The sequence below is a fragment of the Vulpes lagopus genome, chromosome 6 (genome assembly GCF_018345385.1).
Source record: "Vulpes lagopus strain Blue_001 chromosome 6, ASM1834538v1, whole genome shotgun sequence".
In the NCBI taxonomy this organism is placed as follows: domain Eukaryota; kingdom Metazoa; phylum Chordata; class Mammalia; order Carnivora; family Canidae; genus Vulpes; species Vulpes lagopus.
In genome coordinates this window covers 36,912,632-36,921,185 of record NC_054829.1, presented here as the reverse complement: position 1 = coordinate 36,921,185, position 8,554 = coordinate 36,912,632, and positions in this window count along the sequence as shown.

Below are 8,554 nucleotides of genomic sequence, written 5' to 3'. Positions count from 1 at the left end.
CCCATATAATTTGTCCTGGCAAATTTTTCTCTTTTCTGCTCCTTTACGTAGAACCTGTCATAGACTCAATATTCTAAAACAGATATATTCAGCTGAGAAGGGGGAAAAAAAGCTACAAACAAAGCAAAACTGTAAAGGGCACAAGGAACGTTGGCCACTTTGTGATACTAGCATAATGCTAGCCAGTCTGTTCAGATGTCTGAGAATGGATTAAATGGTTTTTTATACTAGATTCCTTTTAACTATTTTTAGGGACATCATTTACTTAGAAGACAACTGGATGGACTATATAATGAACTGACGTGGGAGGAGGTGAAATGTTATAATTTACAGGAAGTAATTTATCTTCCTGGTGGGCTATCAGGACATGGTGATGACTAATTTGTTACTCAAATTATTTCCTAATAACAACTTCAAAGGAAAAGATATTGAATTTGAAACCATCCAGCATTTGAAAGTCTGTGTGGGTTTCAACTCAACTTCAAGGACTATCCTTTCCAAAGGGTCAGAAATCAATGTATAGACAGAATTTCAGATATTATCTGCCACAGTGGCTATTCTAAGGCCTAAGCATATCACAGCATAAGCTGTAAGGGCTATTTGTCTAAGGAAAACCAAGTGGAAGGAATAGAAAAAAGCAAATCTCCTGCTACCTAGAAGAGTAAATTTATGTGGAGGACACTTCGACATCTATCAAGTTAACTTGGATACAAAAATTCCAAGAAGCAGAAGAAAAACAAGCTTACCAAGTAGCATCCTTTCACACATTCAAAACTAAACCTACAAATACGCATGAGTAATATGATGCAGGTTATGAAGCTCCCACACAAAACCAACAAAAATTTTAAATACCAGAATTGTTGGAGCAGTTGCAGATATGTCTGTCTTAAATTTGAGTCCCTAATACCTCTGAAACACAAACCTGAGCCATAAAAAGTACAATTAACTACATATATTCATTTTCTTGAGTCCTCCCATTTTTAGAATTGGCCAATTTTAAACTTCCAGAGTGAATGAAGATACCATGTATCATTCAGACACTAAAAATGTCCTTTTATCCTGTACTGTAGCACTTAAACAATATGACATTTAAAAAAATACAAAAATAAAACCAAAAAGCAAGCAGGATTGTGAAATTTCCTGACATTGTGTTAAAGTATTCAGCAGCAGCCTCCATGTTAGACTGGAATACTGCAACAGCTTAAATGTGTGTGTTATATTTAATTTTCCTATTTTCCAGAAGAAAAAAGTACATTTTTTACAGTAAATAAGTTGGCATTGCACACATGAAGCAAACAGGATGCCTGAACTGTATGCATAAAAGATTGCAGAAATGACAAGGCAAGCAAATTATACACAGTACTTATGCTTTCAGAAAGAACAGAATGCTCAGAAAGTACTAAATTATGTCGATACTATAAAAAATGATGAGTTGGGGTGTAGATGATGAAGGTGAGGCTCAGAGCTTTTTCTTTACTTAAAATACTTTGGACTCATTCATGTGTGCATTCCATCAATCCTTAATGGACAAAAAGCCACGGATATGAACAGAATAAAAGCCCTCTCCAAATGGAAGATACAAATCAGAATCTTTGAGGAGGTTTATCTCCACCTGCTCGGCAGAGGTGGTTGGCACATACTCAGCTAGACACCAGGTGATATGATAGAGAAATGTGAAGAGGGGATCCCTGGGTGGCGCAGCGGTTTGGCGCCTGCCTTTGGCCCAGGGCACGATCCTGGAGACCGGGGATCGAATCCCACATCGGGCTCCCAGTGCATGGAGCCTGCTTCTCCCTCTGCCTGTGTCTCTGCCTCTCTCTCTCTCTCTCTGTGACTATCATAAATAAATAAAAATTAAAAAAAAAAAAAAAGAAATGTGAAGAGGATCCACGGTGGTCTGTGCTGCCCTCGATCTGCCTCACATCTCTGATTGCTCTTCAGTAATGGGACTGATGTGAGCAAGCAGTCAACCAAGCGTCGGTACCCCCTGTTCTCCAAGGTCATGTGATTGGACATGCTCATGTACTCCTGGGCTAGGATGGCGTAAGTGACTAATCTTGCTGATTCATGCTAAACTTGTTGGGCATGTAGCATTAGTGCTTTAATTAAAGTGCCCTTAGGAGCATTGGAACCGATGATCCATTCTCCTCCTTTGCTTGATGGGTGTCAATGACACAGGACAGAGCTCACACAGGATGTGATAATATGAGCCAGTCTTAAGTAGACTTTTTTTTCTTTTTTCAGTTAAAATAAGGAAACCTGACCACTTCTTATAGTTCAACAAAGGAAAAGGCATTTTGCAAATTTTTCTATCCATGTAAAAGATCATACTGGCAGAGAACAAAGGGTAAGGCTATTTGTGGATATATTTCTCCATTCCAACTCCTGAGTGTAGGAAAGTAGCAGAAACATCTCTCTCAAGGTTCTTCTGATGTCAGAGTATAGTAGAGGTCCAATAATTAAAAGGACCTTACACTTGCATAGACTTTTACTGTTTGCCAAATACTTTCACGTAAATAACTTCATTTGTGCCTCACAGCTTTCCATAAGATATTAGGGTTGCTCTCTTTCTAAAAGTTGATTTTTTTAAAACTTTGTTTAAAAAACACTGTAATATGTACATAAGTGGAGTTCATGATACAAGTTATTTTCATTGTTCCCCATAAGTGTATATAGGAAGTTTTGTAATAGAGGCCATCCTCCAGCTCCTGCAAAGACACACCCCACCCTACTCTTCAAATATGCAGAAGAATGATGTGCAAGAGAAAGTGGTTGTTCACACCTTAATTTTTCTGAAACAGGAACTAGGCATGATAATAGGGAGAAAGGAGAAGCTAACTCCTTCCTCTTACTTTCTCTGGGGCTGTGATGCAAAGCAGTGATGAAGAATATTTTAACTCCAGTCAATCACCAATAAGAGAAAACATCAGAGACAAGAGTTAAAGAAAGATATATTTTTTAAAAGACATATTTTTTAAAGAAAACATTTAACACATGATATGCACATGTAGATTGGTGCATTAAGTCAAGTAGAATGAGATTTCTTAATTACTATTTTCCTTTGTTTCAGAGTTTTTTATCTTTTAAAAAGATTTTATTTATTTGAGAGAGAGAGAGAATGAGCAGGGGTAAGGCAGAGGCAGAGGAGAAGCAGACTCCCTGCTGAGCAGGGAGCCCACCCTACCCCACCATGGGGCTCAATCCCAGGACCCTGGGATCATGACCCAAGTTCCAAGCCGAAGCCAGATGCTTAACCAGCTGAGCCACCAAGGTGCCCCTGTTTCCGTTTTTTAAATGTTACTCTGTATCTACCTTGATAACCAATGTCCTCGGGTTTTGAGCAAATTGTCCCCCTTTTCATTCATTCAGTGATATATCATCATTTGCATGGTAAAAAGCCACTGTCCTTTTTGGAAATCACCACAATTTTTTTTTCTTGAGTGGCCTTGATAACTCTTTGATCCTTTCTATTTATTCTTGTCACATTCCTTCTTTCCTTCCCTGTCTCACAGTCTACAGTCTGACTGTATTTCTCTCTCTTTCCAGCCTTGTCATTTCACCCTCTCTTGCTTTCTTCCCCCACCCTCACACCATCCTCCCCACCTCACTCCTGTTAACTGATGGACTTTATATATCAAGAACAGTATTAGGTCATCAGTACTTCCCCCCTTGGGCTCCTTCATTTCCCTATTCTGTCCTTCCCACAGCCTGCTCCAAAATCTTGTTATAAGTACTTGAAGATTAAACTTAAAAATCAGTTGCTGATTTTTATGTATGCAATAGTGAAAAATTGGAGCTGAGCCGAATATTTCTCTGTGGGTGATTAGTTAAATAAATTATGGTAAATTTATAAAACAGAATATCATACAACCATCAATAATGCAACCATGTATTGACATGGAAGATTGTTCATGACATATTTTGCATGGAAAAAGTGCGTGACAGTAGTATGTACGGTATAGAGACACTTTTAAATATGCATATTTGTGTCTTAGCCATTTCAGGTTGCTATACCTGAGTACCAGACTAGGTGGCTTATAAACAACAATTATTTCTCACAGTTCTGAAGTTTGGGAAGTCCATGATCAGGGTGCTTGCAGACTCAGGGTCTGGTAAGAGCCTGATTCCTGGTTCCTAGTGGCTGTCTTCTTGCTGTGTCCTCACATAGAGGAAGGGACAAGGGATCAATCTGGGATTTCTTTTAGAAGGGCACTAATTCCATTCATGAGGGCTCCACCCTCATGACCTAATCACCCCTAAAAGGCCCTACCTCCAAATATCAAATACCATCACACTGGGGCTTAGATTGCAACATACGACTTTTGGAAAACACAAACATTTAGTCTATAGGAATGTGTGTGGCAATGGTTTAGAAGAGTTTACTCCAAATTGTCAGAAGAGGTTGCCTCTACACAGTGGGATTAAGAATGATTTAATTTCATTTTTTTCTTATCTGTATATTTTAGTTTTGTTATTGTTCTTTTACAAAATTAAAATGTTTTTAAAATACAAGTTTCATCATAGCTGCTCTAAGTTATCAAAGACTCACTTTCCCTAGCTTCTCACTGCTTCTTCCTTTTTTTTTTTTTTTTTTTTTTATAGAAAGCTGGGGAAAGGTTTCTGATGATTTCTCAATTACCAGAATACAGAGGAGGAATTGAAGCTGTCACTGGCCTCATCCCTTCCCTCCCAACCACAAATCCAGCAGTGTGCAATGTGTGTGCAGCCCCTAGATCCCAGCATGGCCCCTCCCACTGGTGACAGAAGCAAAGCCCATGACCCATAGTCTCAGAGACAATCCTGACTCAAGGCCAAAGCCAGTATCTACACTTTGTAATGCCCTGTTTGTAACATCTAATTTATTCAGCCACAGTTCAGAGTTGGTAATATGGATCCTGGCTGAGGTTACTTCTGCAAATCATTTCCAGGGAAACTTATTGTATATCTAAGATATGGGGATTCAGGGAATGTTTAACCCATTATAACAAACATGCTATCTTCAATTTATTTAGCAATATCCTTTTTGTACACAGTTGTATACGCAAGTACAATGATTTCTAATCATTCTTATCTACCCAATACATGACTAAACAATTGGGGCAACCTTTTCCTGTTCATTTATTGCATCATGACAACCCTGAGGGCAATAATACTATATATACTAACAAATAGTGATTCAGGTTTCTTATTAATTCATATTGGGCATTCTCCACATCAAATGTGTTTAACTTTATTATATAAATGAACCCACAAATGAATTTCACCTAAAAATAATGTGTAGGGTTTATGCATTCATTTCTTCCTTCAGTGAGCAAACACTGAGTGCCTATTCTTTGCCAGGGGTTGAGTTGGTCCTGGGAATATGGACAGAAATAAGATAATCTTTTTGTACTTAAGGATCTCCAAGGCTGGCACAGGACATGCAGGTGAGGAGATAATTGTTCTTCAGGAAACTGTTATGATAGAAACTCCAGTAATTGGGTGATAGGCATTAATGAGGGCATGTGATGTGATGAGCACTGGGTGTCACAGAAACCGATAAATTATTGAACTCTACATCTGAAACTAATGATGTACTATATGTTGGCTAATTGAATTTAAATTAAAAAATTAAGTTTAAAAAATTAAGAAAAGGACACTCTAGTCATCTCTTCCACATACTTTGGCTGCTTTTTTGAATATCATCCCTTAGATGTTCCTCAGACATCTGAGTATTTAAAACAAAGTTTAGGGGCACCTGGGTGGCTGAGTCAGTTAAGCATCTGACTGTTGATTTTGGCGAAGTCATGATTTCAGGGTCCTGGGATAGAGTCCTGTGTGGGGCTTATGAGGGAGTCTACTTAAGGATTTCTCTCTCTCTACCCCTCCCCCTGCTTATGTGTTCACGTGCATGCTCTTTCTCTCTCAAATAAATACAGAAATCTTTAAAACAGAGAAAGTTTAATGCTACTGAGGGGAGAAGAGAGATGAGAGGCTGAACAGGAGATTCTGAGGAAATCCTGCATCTGGCAACACTAGGAAGCATTGGGAAGTGCTAAAGTGGAGGGACAAAGTAAGGTGATTGAGTCACTAGAACACAAGGTGTGGGTTATTGGAGGAGAATGAAACAAGCCTGTTGGGAGGGAGCTGGGTGGCAGAACAGACAAAGTTGTTGCCAGAGACACCGCCGGAGGTGGAACATAAAGAGGAACAATATCCTGGCTTTTCCCCTCCTTTTGTTCTCAAATCCCTTGCCAGTACCTCCCATTGCTCAAATCAAGCCACAAGCCAGCTAACGCGGGAGCTTTGGAATTGTAACCAGGAAGTCATCTCCTGTTGATACACAGCAGAGCAGGGAAGAGCAAGGAAAATGATATGTGGACAAACACCCAGGACCCATACATGCCTCAAACTCACTCACAGTGTTCAAAACTGAACTTTTCATTTTCCATCATGGCCAAACCTTATCCCCAGAAACTTCTTCATCCTGTTTCTCTCCCTTGATGACTACTGCCAACAACTGCCCAAGCTGAAACCTTGGATATCATCTTTGATTGCTTTCTCACCCTTATTCTGACAATCAGTCACCAAGTCCATTGGCCCTGTCTCCTTCATTTCTCAAAACACTCATTCTTCTCCATCCCAACTGCACATCCTTCTTTTAGGTCACTGTCATCTCTGACATCAATGACCACGTGCGCCTCTCAACTGAGTTTCTGCTGCTAGACCTGCCTCTCGCTCTCCTTCCAATTCATTTTCTCCAAAGTAATCTTTATGAAGTACAAATCTGATTATGTCAACCTCCTGCTTATTACCTTTTTTCCTTCTATGGAGTAGCAATGGAGTGTCCTCAGAATAAAATCCAAATTCTTTTCATATGAGGTCCTTCCAATCTGACCTCATTTATTCATTCATGTGCATTCAATCAATAAATGGTCACTGAGTGCCTAGTCTGTCCCACACTGGGCTGAGCACTCAGGACACTTCTACCCTGAGTGAGCCAGACTCTTACTAACAAGCACCCTGAACCTCTCCTTCCTTTTCTCCAGCCACCCCCTGCTTTCACCATTCCCATCCCCTAACTTATTCCTTTTCTTCCTTCATTTCTTAGGTGAGTCTTTCTCACTATCCCTCATTCTCCAAGACTGGACTTGGATCCCTTCTTAGTATCCCAGAGTGTCTTGTGTGTATTCATTCATGAGCTAACCATACTTTATCACATTTTTCCCCTTACTATACTAAGTCTCAAATAATATGTAAATTCCTTGAAAGAAGGAGCTCTCTTTTATTCACTGTTATATTCCCATCACCTAACATAGTGCCCAGCACATTATACGACTTCAAATCTCTAATAAATGATTCAATCAACTGACCAAATAAGTACAAGCTACTATGGGAAGGTGCCATAGAAGAAGGGTCTCACCCAGATCTAGGTGGTAGAATGTTGAGAAGGAAAGGCTGCAGAAGATTTCCCAGAAAAGGTAGTATCTAAACTTTTTTTGAAGGAAAACTTGGAAAGGTGGTTGGCAGTCGGAAAACAATAATTAGGTGAAAAAGCAAGGGAATGCATACCAGTGAGGAATGTTAACATGGTATGAACACAGAGGAACATTCCAGGAACTTTAGGTAGCTTCATGTAGCCTGGTTCACAGAGTCTGAGAGGAAAGACAGAGAAAGATGAGGCTACCTAGGGATAAGAGAGGCCTTGCTCAAGAGTTAGGAGCTTAAACTGAAAATTTTGAAAGATGTTAAACTAGGAATGGGATGGCCACACTTGCACTTACAAACAACACTCTGGAGGCTGTGTAGTAAGTGAATTAGAGCCAAGCTCCAGGAAGAGCAGTTAGAGATGAAAAGATTAGGGCCTGAATATGGGGAGAGTGAAGAGATTTTAAAGAAACAGAACTGACAGGACCTGGTGACTAATTGATAAGATAAAGGAAAAAAATACAGAATGAATCTAGAATTATGAGTTGAACTCTACCATGTTGGGTTTGAGATGTCTCTTGTCCATCAAGGTAGAAATTTGCATTTGAACTACATAAGTTTGAATTTAGAAAAGTTCAACTGGGATGGCAGTGGCAATGGGAGTGAAAATGGAATGGACATATGGATGTTCACTGCACAGTTTTTCCAACTTTTAACTTGAAATTTTTTTAATAAAATGTGGAGGAGAAAAAGTGAGATGAGGCTGAAGAAAGTAAAGGATAATAGAACAGAATGACATAAAATACAGAAGTAAAATAAAATAAAATAAATGCAATTTAAAAGGCAGATAGAAAGCCAGCAGGGGTGGTAGTCTAAAAATCAAGGGAAGTATTTCAAGAAGGATGTAATTAATAATGTCAGATTCTTCAGATGAGTAAAGTGAGACAAAGAACTACGTCATTTATTGAATAAGCAATTTAATATCTGGGTAAAGACAGTTTCATGGAGTAGTGAAAGTAGAAGACAGTGGAGATATACATTGGGAAGAGAAAGAGTGCAGACTACACTTTTAAGAAAATTTGACTGTGAGGGGAAAGCAGTATCAGGTGACAGCTACAGGAGACTATTGAAAGAGTCTCTTTTCCAG